Here is a 15189-nt window from a genome sequence, read left to right on the forward strand (position 1 = left end):
TGGCGGCAAGCAAGATGGCATTGAGCTTAAGATTTGAAGTAACATGAAGGACTTTATTGTCAAGAATAACAGAATTAACTCCAAGTAAGTATATTTTATTTATTTATTCTATTTATTTTAAAACTTAAACTTCTATTGTTTTTTTTGAGATTGAAGACAGCTATTAAAAAATGATAAGAAAGATTTAAGGCAGAAAAAAGGTACTACAGTATACTGTTTGAAATTTTTTATGGCTTATTTTGATGCATTTTTTTTCAAGGACGGTGCTGATATTATTTCATTGCTGTACATTAGATGCTGCATTGTATAGTAAAGAGAAAAGCAAGCTTGAATTACAGATTTTGAACATAATTTAGAATAACTGTAGCTAGGATTCTGTTTTTATGCTGTGTTGTGTTTGTATTCTCTTCATTTTGGTTTTACTCGTATTTCGATTTCGTCCATATTATAGTAAAAATCTTTTGATGTATGTAAATCTTTGAACAAATATTTCCAGTTATGGTAAATGCAAAAACTAAATTTGAGTAGATTTTTTGATTAGAGATGGATCATTATTTCTCCCTTAGATCTTTTTGAAACACTGTAATATCTGGCATATGTGTAGTCATCAAGCATGCCAAACACATATCAGCATTAGCCATTCAATAGAGTGTCAAAATGTGGATATTACTTTGTTTTAAAACTAAGGGACTAGCTTATGATTGTAATCTTTGGAACAATACAAAATCTTTGAAGTTCTTTTGAATCAGATGTGCATGTTGTTAGTCATTTTAATGCCAAAACAACATCAACAGTCAAAACATTCTAAACCATGTTTAAACTGTAGAAATTATGATTCAATTGGACTTTAATTTTTTTGTTTTGTTTTTTGTAATTACTTTCAAAGCTTAATTTTCTTAAAAATATTGGAAAGCATAATGCTAAAAAGCAGTTTCAAAAAAACCTTGTGTACTATAACTTCTGAATAACATTTTTGTAAACAAAATAATTTCGTTTGAGATAGATTATTCTGCAAAGTTTTTTTGTGCATGAAAGTTATTTGACAAGGTGTTGAGATTTTCTCTATTAGGCAAGTTAAATTTTTTTAGATAAATCTTTAATTATAAGTGCAAGTTTATGCTAATCGGTAACCAGTCAGTTAGCCATGGCCAGATATATTTTGGATTGCATTTCCATTATCCTGTTTAGCCTGAATTTCTTGGTTGTAAACTGTTTTTGATCTTTCTTCTATTAACTCTGCCTAAATCCTTGTTGTAAGGCCATGACCAAAAAATCTGTAGCTTCAACCAACACAATTGAATTAGCACTTTTTTGTTATTTAATGCTAATAATTATAAAGTATTTATATTTATTTTTTATTTTAGCACTAAAGTGATGTTGCGTGTACATGGACATTGTTTAAATTTCAAGGAAATTAACCCTAAACTAAGTAAGTCATTATGTCGCAACATGGTCTTACTCAGTATCTTGACTCTCAAAATTTTATTTTACTTCCTCTCCAATAAAGAAAGTGTTCAGTAAAAGACTACTATAAAACAATAGAAATTCTTTCCCCGTTGGTTTTTTGATGGAAATGTTCATCCCCACTGTGAGAAGAAGTTCCACCGGCGCTGCGAGACAGGGGTGTTATTAATAAAAACAAAGCTTGAGTTAAAAGAAAAGTTCAAGAGTTAAAATACCTGGACTTTTTCAACAGTGAAATATTTTTCCCTAAAATGTCTATCAAAAAAAAATTCTGAATCACCTCTAGAAATGATTCTCAATAAGTTTGCGCAGTCTGTAAATGTAACTTTTCAAATTGGTGGCCCCTCCCAAATGTTTTCATCAAAAGTTTCAAAAGACACCCCTGTCTCACTGCCTCTTTGGAACTTTTGCTTTCAGAGGGGATAAAAACTGTTATCAAAATCCCAATGGGAATAGAAATTATATTGTTCCAAGGTTAAAAGATCCAGTGGGGATGGTTTTTGAATGCAACTTTTAAACATTGAATTTAGAATGGGGATGAAATGAAAGTCAATTTTTATAGTGGACTGGAATCTCAGGGTAATTTTCCATCGGGGACGAAGAGAATTTGACCTATTATTAGAACACATACCGTCTGGTCCCTCAAGTGTAAGGTTTTACTTATGATGTAAAGTACGATTTAGCTGGTGAAGAACTTGTGATGTCACTTAAACTATAAGATTTTGTTTTTGTTCCTTTTTAGGAGTTACAAATCCTTTTGTTTGCACAAGTGAAACCAACTGGTTAGCCGAGGTAAGAATAAATATTTTTGAGTTAACTTTGATTACTTGCCTATCATTCCTTTCCCCATGTAATAACTATATTGAGAAATGTACAATTTTAGATTGTTTTTCATTTTGTTTCACTTTTCAAAGATATTTAACCATATGAACACTTGAGCTGATTTGTAACTCTCAAATAGCGCTCCGCAACGCATACGTCATAATTATTACTTTTAAATGTTTTACATTTGTACGAGTTGCAATGCTGCTCAATTAAAGATGCATGCAAGTTCTTACATATCTTTTGTCAAATGATGCAATTAATGTGCAAAGAAACGCAAAAGGATTGTAGCTCGTACAAACACATCAAGAAGAGTAATTATTATGTCAAAAGTGTGCGCTATGTAAACCTTAAAAGATGCTTACCCTATTTCCCCGCCTATTTCCCATTCAAGCTACCAAATTGACAAAATTTTGGAACTCCTTCTGAAAATTTTATTTTGTCTTTCAGCTATAACTTGGAACCTTGACGTAAAGAAATTATCAAACGGCTGAACAAGACAACATTTTGGCTGGTGATGAATAAAGATTCAGACGCCAGCGACTTTAATACAAGCATAATGATCAAATGATTGATAAATATATACTGTATTGTGTCACAGACCCGGTGGTACTTCTACATACTGTAAAAATCAGACAAATTGTACCCGGTTAGAGAACCCACCCGGTGATCTATAGTGAAGGTTTTTTAGCCTTGGGATGTTGTTAACTTTTTTTCTTTTAAAATCCTAAGAATATTTTTATTTTCATCTTTTAAGGGGTATTTTATCCATTTTCTGAGAAATTGGGTCTAAAATGTTCTTTCATTTTAACAAACGAAGCCTTGTGTTCTTATAAAGAAAACATGCGGAATTACACAATCGTTTAAGACATGCGATCTCATTGCCATCGTAATTTGTACCTTAATTTTATGTCGACTACAGTACACTTTTTTTTTATAAGAACCAGTAAATTTTTGCTGAGGCTCGGCTGTTCTTATTTTTTTGGCACTTTGAGCCTTGAATTGTTCTTATTTTGTTCTTATTTTTTCTAAGGTAAAAAACAAGTTTTAGCTATTCACTTCACTGTTTAGAGGATTTTAGAAACCAGTGATTCTTTTTTGCTATAACTCTCTAACTTCAGCCTCTCCACTGTTCTTAAATTGTTCTTATTTTTTGGCATTTTTCAGCCTCATTGTTCTTATAAAAATAAGTGTATGTTTTTCACCGGGTCACTGATACAGGGTTGTTAAAATTTTGTATTGTCGATTTAGTTGTTTGATCGGTTCGAGGATTTACATTTAAATTTAACACAATCAATAAATTATTTACCTCTATTTTTATCTCATTAAACATTTTAGATTTGTTAAATAATTTTGTGTACGCTCTTCTTGGTCTATTATGTTACAAAAAAAAACAACTTCATTACAATATTTTTGTCTTTAATCGTTTTATTTTTCTTCCTCGATTCCTCCTATGGTTTTCGTAATTACAGTGCTCTTTTTGGCAAACAAGATTCTCTCGTCTCCTTCAGTACTTAATGAAAGGTTATCAAAAATATCTATACAGCAAATTTTGAAAAGTTGAAAACGTTTGTGTGCTAATAAAAAATCGCTTCCTCTTTTGTTTTTGTATACTGTAGTATTATACAGAAAAATGAAAAACCCTTGATTTTGAAAACCCTATCATTCTCCCGTTTTCATATACAAGGGGTATGATGTAATATATTGAGTAGTACACGGCTTCCCTTATTCACGTTGCATACGTATCAGGAATATACAGATATATACAGAATAAAATATACGGTCAATATGAAAGATACATCATACGTAACCGATATACTATACTCCACGGGTATGAATTCAGGGGTATATAACAATATGCGGAGTCTCACTTTGGAGTATGTGGTAACACGGATATTATAATATGCGGGATCAAAATTGCAAAATATATTACAGTATATTTTATTTATGCGGTAAAATGTAATAAAAAAATCGTACCGGATATCGACCCCTTTAACGCTATGATTGCAGATGACATTATCCTATCAAGTCCGACCCTAAGACACTTACAAGAAATGTTGGACGTATGTGTCAGCTTTGGCAAGCAGCATGGTCTCAAGTTCAATCGAACCAAAACACAATTTGTGATTACTGGTCCCTGCCCTATCCAGGAACCAACGCTCATCTTGGAGGGTAACCCAATTACACCTCATCCCTTATATCGTCTGAAATCCGCTGGACGCATCCTGCCACCGTGTCAACTATCATAAAGAGTGTCGTCATACCGAAGCTATTACGGAATAGAGCTCACAAACCTGACAAAATCTTTCCAATCATTCATGAACTCACAACTAAGGAGCGCTGCTAAGTCTTTGTGGGGATTATCGAAACACTGCAAAAACGACCTGAACAAATATTTTGATTTATATGACCTGACAACGGCAATCGATACTCGTAAGCTTAAGGGCTCTGACCATTGTCCAAAAATTGATTTTGGTATTTGAACATAAAAGTTATATTTCAGGTTCCTTAACATATTTAACAAAGAATTGCCTTTACAAATTGCTTTTTAATCGAATCCCTTAAGAGTAATTAAGAATTTAATTGCAAAAAGATGTTAATAATATGTTGCATCAACTTCTTTTACAAAAAGTGCTTAGTTTTAATGGGTAATTAACTTTTTTGTTTCAAAATTTCTTTACACTGTCCGCAAAGAATTGGACTATTTTAGATTTTGCGGAAAATTTTTCTAAAAAGATGTGTCAAAAGTTATGACTGTTTTTTTATGCAAAATCCAGATGAAAAATTGATGAAAAACCACTATTTTGAAGATTTCGAGACAAAGAAGCATTTACAAAAATTTTCCGCAAAAATTTTTATTGTTNTCTTCGATATCATTACCATTAAGTGCCAACACGTATATATGTTCGCATTGACCTCAGTTTGATAGAGAACACGACGCTGTTCCCGCAGTTGCTTCCAGTGTGGACTGGATAGCTCAGTCGGTAGAGCAGTTGCACTAGTAATGCGAAAGTCGTGAGTTCGAATCTCCCTTCAGTCCTCAGTTTAGTAGTTCTCTATCAAACTGAGGTCAATGCGCAGTATAAACATGCTGGCACTTGTTGTCTTCAAATAAAAAAAAAAACCTTTTTCAATCCATTGTTTATTCATGGTTGTGTGACCCACCTTTCACGCCATTATCAAAATAACTGCTGTCTTGATTTCAGCTATAGACTCGTATATGGAGCAGCAAGCTACAGTTTTACCTCTTCAGTCCTCTAACGTGTTATTGGTTTAGAATCGGAAACCAGGCTAAGAAAACATAATATCATTGGTCTCTTTCCACTTTGGACAGCCTTATGCTCCTATAATCAACCTACATATGGGCTTGTCTCTGTGAGTTTTACTTCTAGGAAGTCCCTTGAGCCAATATTTTTTTTAGCTCAGACATTTTCTTGTTGTGCTCTGGCTTAGCCATTTTCTTACTCTAATCCTTCGTATGCATAATTTCTTTCCCTCTAATTCCAATAATCCAACTCTAATCAAGTCAAGTAGCAGAGGGCACGAGATCTTATAATTCAAGATATATTTATTTTACTTTAAAAAAGAAATTGGACTATATTATATGTATGTGTAGATATACCCCTTGGGGTGATTAAAAGAGAAAGATTATTATTATTAAAGGCTTACTTCGGAAAGGTTTGTATTCTCCCTTTATAACAGTGTGAACCTCCGACTTATCAGACTTTCAAAAAAAACTTTATAGGGACGGTAACAGAATTAGGGCTAAAGAGTTTGATAAAATAGAAAAGGGATTACAACGTATTAGTTATAAATTGTACCCCTGTCTCAATGCCCCTTGGATGAAAATCTAGTCTGTGATATTACCGCAAATTTTGGAACTGTTCAAAAACCGGTCCAACATTTCATCAAACATTGGAAAAATGGCATGCTGGATGAAATATTGCACTGGTTTGCCCTGGCCTTTAGGTCGACCCGGTTAAAATAGAGTAAAAAGTCCCCTCATCTAGTGAATTTTCCATATCTCATTCAAACCCAGTGAAATTTTATTTTCTCCTTCTTTATTTTATTAATTTTTTTTGATATTGTTTTATCTGACGAAATTCCACTCTTAATTATCTTTTAACAAGCACAAAGCCGGATTATATCAAAAGTTACAACGTCACAAAGTTACGTTAAAAATTGTCCATGAAAAAAAGCCAAACACCAGCGTGCAAACCACTGCAGGCTAGTGATGATAAATAAAATGATAAATACTTACTGTAATTGGATTGGAATAACAACGCATCCTCACTTTCATTGTATCTGTCTGGTAAAACCTTCATGTACTGCGGTAATTATTCCAATTTGGTAAGGTGCCATATGAATTTTCCTCTCTTTATGGAAGAGTTGATTTTTGTCTCAGATTACAATGTTTCCATTGTTGGGTACGTACAAAAAATTCCTATAAAGAGGAACAATCAAGATAATTTGAAGATAATTTCTTTCATTTCTACAGGGTCAGGAACATCTTTGATAAAGGATTGAATTCTTTTGAGTTTTAACCACTATGTAAATTTTAAGTTATATCTTAACCCTTTCACGTCTAAGCACAGAGCACGAAGTCTAAAATTGCGATTTTTGGGTAGTTTCACTCTTTTGCAAATAACTAAAAAAGTACAGGGTCTATTTTGTTCAAATGTTTACCCTTTTTTCACAACATAATTTCCAACTAAAAATTAAAATAATATATTTCTGGTCATGTGATTCAAAATTGCAGATTTTTTCTTCTTCTAAAAACAGAAAATTTGACTACACTGCAGAATTGCTTCAAATTCAGATATGTTTGAGCCTATAATGTATTGAACAAAATGCTTTTTTTGTCCGATCGGTTATTTTGCATAAAATCTGTCCGCTATAATATATACAATGCTAAAGAACAATATTAACAAGTCAACTCATGTAAATAGATAAAGTCATTTAGAATAGTCAAGTTTTGTATGAAAAGCTTACAAGCATGTCTGGATGCAATCCAGGCTGTCCAGGACAGTCAGAGGTATTTTGTTTTTACAGGGCCGCCTGATGCTGTCCATATTTTGCGGGCTCAACAAACGCGACATTCCTTTGTTGGGTGCTTATCTTTGATTCCTTCTGTTGGCTTCTTTGTGACAGGGAAGTGTCTTTCTGTAAGTCTCTCATGATGATCAACGGGAATCCTATCAAGTACAATTGGTACAGTTTCATGTAAGAATTCAAGAAACGACTCATTGAAACCTGTGTGAAATTTGTAAACTTTATGCGAGTTCAAGACAGCTTGCGTCCAAAGCCGTATTCCCAGCTTGTGGTACCATTTATATGTTTTGTGAATGGTCTGAACACCGTGAAGTTGATGGTCAACCATATCTACACCTTCCATGTGACTGTTATAACTGATAATTGCTTGAGGTTTGTGAACAGGTTCTCCGGTAGGGTTATACGCATCGATTTGAATCATTTGGGGCTGATGGGTAGTCGATAGAAGATATACAATTAGGTTTTTGTTGGCCTATCTTTGTGGCACGATATTTAACAGCTATCATTTTGCTCCATGTATGAAAAACGTGCCCTTTCCTTCTCCAAGTTTTCTTGAACGATGCCCTTTGATAATAATTTCTATTATTTTTTATCGTACCCATCTATGGTGGCCATGAAGGCTATCGAGTTTTAAAACAAAAAAAAAATTTCGGTTTGGTAAAAATATCTACTTTTTTTTCATCGCGTGGCCCGGAAGGAAAAATTCGGCTGCCGTAATATTATATTGTTTTGATTTTGTTCGAAATTTCCAAAATGGTAATTTAAAGCGGCCACAGATATCATATCAAGCACTGATCGGATTTTTCCTTATGGAATAATATATCATAGGTCACCAGTTATTTACATAGAGATCAATTAAACGTGCTATTTCTTCATGAGAGGAGTTGTCTTTAGCAGTCAGTAGTCATGTTTGTCAGTTGTGGGTTGTTTGGGGTTTTGATTTCTGTTTCTAACCATTTCTGTCTTTGGACCTTGATTGCGTTTATTAAAAGGCCTTTGGTGGTTTCTAGCAAATATTTCTATAAATAGGTCAGGTTTTATTCATTTTTTTTGCCTCTGTCTTTTCATTTCATGTGATTTTCTCTCTGGATCTTGGCCATCACTTGGCCCGGGGGGGGGGGGGGGGGTACTAGGGTTGCGAGCTGACGGGGGTGCCGCCCGAATTTCGAACTTGGGACACTTACCGGGACTAAAAAAGAGAAAACCAAGGAAAATTTTGTGAATTTTACGACCCTTAGCGGGACTAATTTGACCAATTTTGACCAAATTTCGACCCTTAGTGGGACTGAAATTTGATTTTCTGATTTTTCCGACCCTTAGTGGGACTGAAATTTGATTTTTTGATTTTTCCGACCCTTAGCGGGACTTTGGAAGTCCAAAAAAGGTACCCTTAAGGGTGGCACATACCGTACCCTCCATTTGCCTAAGTACCCCTCCATTTGCCTAAGTACCCCCCCCCCCGGGAAAATGGACACTGTCACTTGGGAACTTTAACTAGAATTCTTAAACACTTCAACATTAGCTATAATGATTATGATGTTCCAGCTGATCAAATTGCCAATGCTGTTAAGTTAGAATTGTCTGGCGCTGACAAGGACATAGGCTACAGAGCCATGCATTTAAAGTTAAGGCTGAAGTTCGATTTAAAGGTGCCAAGAGAAATTGTATATGATGTTATAACCACACTAGATCACCAGGGTCTTGCTAAAAGGAAGCCTGGATCAAAAAGAAAGAAGAGAACTGGTCACTACACTACTGCACTGCAGGTATCAATTCAGTCTATTCTATGGATGGCCACGATAAGATGATGGGCTACCAAAATTCAACTTTTCCGTTAGCTATCTATGGTATTTTAGACCAAGCCAGTAGGGAAGTTATCTTGTTTTATGTAAAGGTGGTTTGGGCATTTTCGCAATACCCTTTGTAGGATAAAAGCAAGTCATTTAGAGTAAGTCTAAGGGGGGGGGTTTCAGGGGTCTTAAATACCGTCATACCGAAAAAGATTTTGGTCAAATACCGTAATACCGTCGGTGAAGGAAGCCTAATACCGATACCGATATTATATTTATGTTATTTTTTTTCGAAAATAATGAATTTTCAGTTATCAAATCTATTGTGTAGTAACAAATTAGAAACTGTAAAAACAAGTCTTGTACTTTACGAGGCCCCCCAGTCAACCCTCAATTCAGGTATTCATGCACAAATTTTTGCCAATTCACATATTCACGCGCGAAAAAAACCATTTTCACGCTCACGCACCAATTTTGCTATTTGAGCTTTCATAAAGCAATATTTTAGGTGTGCCGCGCCAAAGTTACTTGCTTGTTACGGGAGGCAAATGCAAAATTAAGCCTTTCCCCCAATAATTTCTTCCTTGCAGACCCGGAAGATGTCTTTTATATTGAGAATTAATGTAAAATCGAGGTTTTTGGGCCAATCATGGTCTGAGAAGCCGTAGACTTCATGGCTCAAAAAATGATTCTCCCATAAAAAAAGATTTTACCAAAGAGAAAGATTCTACCAAAAAAAGAAAGATTCTTCCTGTCCTGGGCCACCGTAAAATTCAACCAAAAAACCTCTCTAATTTAATTAAATTTACCCAAAATCAAAGAAAAACACAGAAGCCTGAACAACATATTCAAGAGTAAGAGTAAGTAGGGATTAAATTACATTACTAGTAGATTAAATCCAAACTATCAATGTAAAATGTAATATGCTTAAATAAAGACAAAAATCAGCCAAAAATTTAAATTACAATGAACGTACCTACGTTAAAGAGACCCGACTCCTAAATCTAACCGCAGGCAATGAAATCAAGAGCTTGAAAATACAGCAAACAAAAAATTGTTTTGTTTTGCGACAATCAGGGCATTCCCAATCAACCACTTGTGTCGTGAACTTTGGAAGGTTGAGACACATCCTGTGGAACCATTTCAGACATTTTTCGCATTCAACCATTTTCTCTAAGAAAATAAAAAATGATCAAATAATGAAATCGTTGTGCAGTAATTAAGAAAACATCAATTGATTCACAACAAAATATGACAGTGAGTCGTGTCATGATAGATATCCTCCTCTAATTATGTCATTGGATATGTAAAGCTAACCAGTTACAAGATTTCTTACTGTGAGAAAATGTTTTAAGAATTCTTTGCAAAGAGTTTTGCTTACTATAACGGAATTCCTGATATCTGAAAACCCCTAGATATCTTCAAATCGTTCAAATACTCAAATAATTCAAAGGTGAAACACGCAATCTTTATAACCAAATTAATTGGATTAAAATGACTTACTTTCCTTTGACATTTTAGTCTGAAGGAGTCCAAATAGTGCAACAGACGCAGAAAATCACCAGCACAAATTATTTGATGGATGCCTTTCTTTGAGTTTTCAATTGATTCTTTGTTGGAAATGGATATAAGATTCCATCTTTCATGCACTTCAAGGCATGCTTTCTCATTTTTCATTGGTCAAAGAATATATCAGTTGGGTTTTTACCAGTGCGTGTAATGTACTCAAGGAAAGCAATGGGAAAAGACCACAATCAATACCACCAACCTGTTGCTGCACTGCCACGGACTTAACAATTATTTTATCAGCAGGTGTTATAAGTATTAAACAGATTTGGGTGTTTGAAGGCAAGAGTTATTTTGCGGTGGAATTTAGCTATCTAGAATGTACACTTCATCGGCTTTACAAGCAACTGTTGATATGGCCAACCAGTTGACCCTTCCATTATGTAGCACCTGAAAAATACAAACATAACAAATAAATATTTAGTAGTACAGTCCGTTTATTTTAAAAACTCGCCCACCCCCACTAACGGAACTCGCCTACCCCAAGTAAACGAACAAAAGAAAAAAAGAAACTAGCCGAACAAAAGAAAAAAAGAAAATAACAATAGATGAAACTACGGCCATCTTTCCGACGGCCCTGAACTTTCAAAATCGAAAAACGTGATTGAAATAAACCTCTTTTAACTCTAACAAGACTTGAGACAACATGGACAATATCAACTTTCCAATTATCGAAGGTAAAGAATCTTTTATCTTCTCTTTTTTCTTCTCTTCTGTCTCCTTTCCTCTCTTTCCTTTCTTTCCTTTCATAACTATCACATCCACCATATATTATATATCTTAATTTTGTACTCTAAAAACACTACCGGGTGCGCCACAAAAAAGTTTCTCTCTTTAAAACTAATTTTCTCAAAATCTAAAAGTTTTAAAAAAACTGTTTCTATTTCATTGGAAAGAAGATAGATAAACTTAAATTTTGATGGGTCATTTGTTAAATTCGATTCACTAGATCAAAAGTTATGCTCAATTAAATAAAAAAGTTACTTTCTGAAAGTGCTCAAAAACGTTGAAAATCGACCTATCAAATTAAACAGAAGCATAACTACACGATACATCATTATCTTCGTTTCAGTCATTAAAAATGATAATTAGCTGTCTAAATGACCTTCTGTTATATGAAGGAAGGTTGAATTTCAATAAAAGGCAGAAAGTTTGTCGAAAAAAGCCAAAAAAATCTTGTAATATTCATAAATATACATCAAATTGGGGTTTCGACGTACATCCAGCCTTAAATAGACTTTATTCTGTCTACAACCAAAAATCTGAGGGAAATATCGGTAAAAGTAAATCAAAATGATTTTGATGAAGATTTTAAACCCATCCAACCCATCAGCTTCAAAATTCATGTGTTTAATTACTGAAATGCTTTTAATCATGTAAAGGCTATTGCGATTGCCAGTTTTAAAATAAAAATTTGATAGGTCGATTTTTAACGTTTTCGGGCACTTTCTGAAAGTAGCTTTTTTATTCAATTGAGCATAACTTTTGATCTAATGAACCGAATTTAATAAATGTGTTCCTGCACGGGATTTGGAGCACATTGAAAACAGGCTGATCCTTAAAAAGCCGAACTTTTGGCCGATATGGACCGGTCTGGACCGTTCCTGGCCGAATTTGGCCGATGTTGACCGATCTGGGCCAATCTAGGCCGATCTTAGCTGAACCATGTTTCCTAATCTTTTCTCTAAACAAAAGCCGATCGAGACCGGTCCAAATCGGCCAAATTCGGCCAAGTCCGGTCTGAAAACAAACAAGCAAATCTTTTTCGCATGACGGTATTTTTTGTTTACAATTTCGAGTGCCTAAAAACTTTTGAATCTTTTGTTAAGTGTTCGAGTGAACTCCAGAGAACGTTCAAATATTTTGAAAAGTCTCTGACTCTAATATCAGAACAAAAGCAAAAGGAAAAGTACCACAACAGAAGCAAGAAGGTGGAAGTATTTTTATTTTTATGTTTTCACTAGTTTGAAAACCGCTACGAGATTAATTTTTCATGAGCTAAAAATTAAGATTATAAATTATCAAGATAACTGTATTATCGGAATATCACCGAAGGAAAAGGCGAGTAACAGTTTCTTTTTGAGAGATTAAGCTGTCGTTAGTTAAAAGGTCGAAACAACCAATTGTTCCTTTTGGTTTTGGTGTTACTTTATTAGCTGCGTATGAAATACGAAGAAAAATATTGACATGCAATTCATAACAGGGGAGATATATGTAAATGAAACAGGGATGTCTAAATAAACTAACGAAGGGACACCGTGCAATTCTATTCTAAGAAAGATTTCTAATAATCTTTTCTAAATGGATTCATAAGAGCGAGTGAGTCAAGGTTATAAAATACAGGAGAGTATGTCGTTTACGACGAAAAAACTGTTTGAAAACAATTTTGCTTATAATCAGTATTTCGGCTTCCGTAAAACGTTCTGGACCGGACCATATCGGCCTAGACCGGTCTTACATTGGCCGAACATCACTGTTTTTGTTTTATCAGGTTTGTAACTTAACAAAACCGGACCTGGCCGTTATTGGCCGATCCAGACCGGACTTGGCCGATCCGAACCGGACCTGGCCGATTTGGGCCGTAGAATTACTTGGCCGATCCTGGCCGATCTTGAATGTGCTCTAAATCGCTTGCAGCGACACAAATGACCCATCCAAATTTAAATTTATCTTTCCTCTTTCCAATGAAATAGGAATGGTTCTTTCAAAATTTTTAGATTTCTAGAAAGTTAGTTTCAAAGAGAGAAATTTTTTTGTGGCGCACCCGGTATAAAACCAAACATTGACAAACTTACTACAAAAATGAGAAGTCGAGGACTTTGTTCAACTCAGTTGTACAATTTGGCCCACTGTCGCGATGAAGTTATTGAATAAGGGCCGAAAACTTCGCTCGAGTGACATCATTCAACTGATGACCTCAAGAACACTCCCCGTTAATCAACTGTTTCATTAATCTTGAATTCAAATCAACACAATAAACTAATACCCACAAAAATACAAAAAATCTACTGAAACACAAACTATCTACCACCTACCTACCGTATTACGAGGCAGACAATTTACTTCGTGAATACTTTTTAAAAAAAGAGATTGCTCTCCTTGAGTCAAAAGACTCCTTTTTAGAAAAAAGTATTTCCTTTTACTTATACCTAAAAGTAAAAGTAGAGAGAACGCTCTGAAACCTATACCAAAAACATTAGGGTATAAATGAATATCTTTGTACCTTAAAATTAAAAATTAAAAATTTTGAAAAGAAATGAAAACTACAATTGATTACCTACCTGCAATTTGACTTTCCACATTGCTAATGCGAACACTGAAAAATTTTGACTCATAATATTATGATATAATTGCATTGGACATAATAATTACATCAAACGTAATAATTACAGGATAATTACATCGAATATAATTTCCCTGCATCAAACAAAAAATCTCGAAACATTCAAATTTCACATAGAAATATCATAACTCAAATCATCTACTTAACAAAAACAATTTCAGAAAAAGCAACAAGAAATGCAATTTTTCTCTCTTATCGTCAAAAAACAAAAAAATTTTCTCAAAAAATTATCAACAGATTAGAAAAATACTGAATGTAATGGCCCTTCGATTTTCTCTATGGCAACCTTTGTTCTACGCTCTCATCACACCTTTTAAATTCATATTTTATTTACTTTCTCAATAGCAACCTTCGTTCTATGAACGTCTCTCTGGCGTTCTCTCTTGGTTTCTAATTAGACATCTTTCTACTTTCTCCATGACAACCATTTCTTATATCTATCCACCCCACCCTTCTCGCCAATTACTTCCATCTCCTTATTTCTAATTAGACATCTTTCTACTTTCTCATGGCATCCATTTCTTATATCTATCCATTCCACCCTTCTCGCCAATTACTTTCTTCTCTTTGTTTCTAATTAGACATCTTTCTACTTTCTCCATGGCAACCATTTCTTATATCTATCCATTCCACCTTTCTCGCCAATTACTTTCATTTCTTTGTTTCCAATTAGACATCTTTCTACTTTCTCCATGGCAACCATTTCTTATATCTATCCATTCCACCCTTCTCGCCAATTACTTTCATCTCCTTGTCTCTAATTAGACATCTTTCTACTTTCTCCATGACAACCATTTCTTATATCTATCCATTCCACCCTTCTCGCCAATTACTTTCTTCTCTTTGTTTCTAATTAGACATCTTTCTACTTTCTCCATGGCATCCATTTCTTATACCTATCCATTCCACCTTTCTCGCCAATTACTTTCATCTCTTTGTTTCCAATTAGACATCTTTCTACTTTCTCCATGGCAACCATTTCTTATATCTATCCATTCCACCCTTCTCGCCAATTACTTTCATCTCCTTGTCTCTAATTAGACATCTTTCTACTTTCTCCATGACAACCATTTCTTATATCTATCCATTCTACCCTTCTCGCCAATTACTTTCATCTCTTTGTTTCTAATTAGTCATCTTTCTACTTTTCTC

At 34.3% G+C, this 15189-nt stretch overlaps 1 long non-coding RNA gene across 2 annotated transcripts; it reads left to right on the plus strand.

Moving 5' to 3' along the window:
- The first annotated feature begins 278 nt into the window (after nt 1-278).
- LOC136821439 (uncharacterized) lies at nt 279-2888 on the plus strand. Of its 2 annotated transcripts, XR_010848742.1 has the most exons (4): nt 279-1069; nt 1365-1429; nt 2207-2256; nt 2737-2888. It is a non-coding gene; the product is annotated as an uncharacterized lncRNA (long non-coding RNA). The 2 variants fall into 2 exon arrangements; XR_010848741.1 differs by lacking the exon at nt 279-1069 and having other exon boundaries at nt 1316-1429.
- Nucleotides 2889-15189: the final 12301 nt, after the last annotated feature.

Source organism: Clytia hemisphaerica, unplaced genomic scaffold (genome assembly GCF_902728285.1).
Source record: "Clytia hemisphaerica strain Z4C2 unplaced genomic scaffold, Clytia hemisphaerica genome assembly, whole genome shotgun sequence".
In the NCBI taxonomy this organism is placed as follows: domain Eukaryota; kingdom Metazoa; phylum Cnidaria; class Hydrozoa; order Leptothecata; family Clytiidae; genus Clytia; species Clytia hemisphaerica.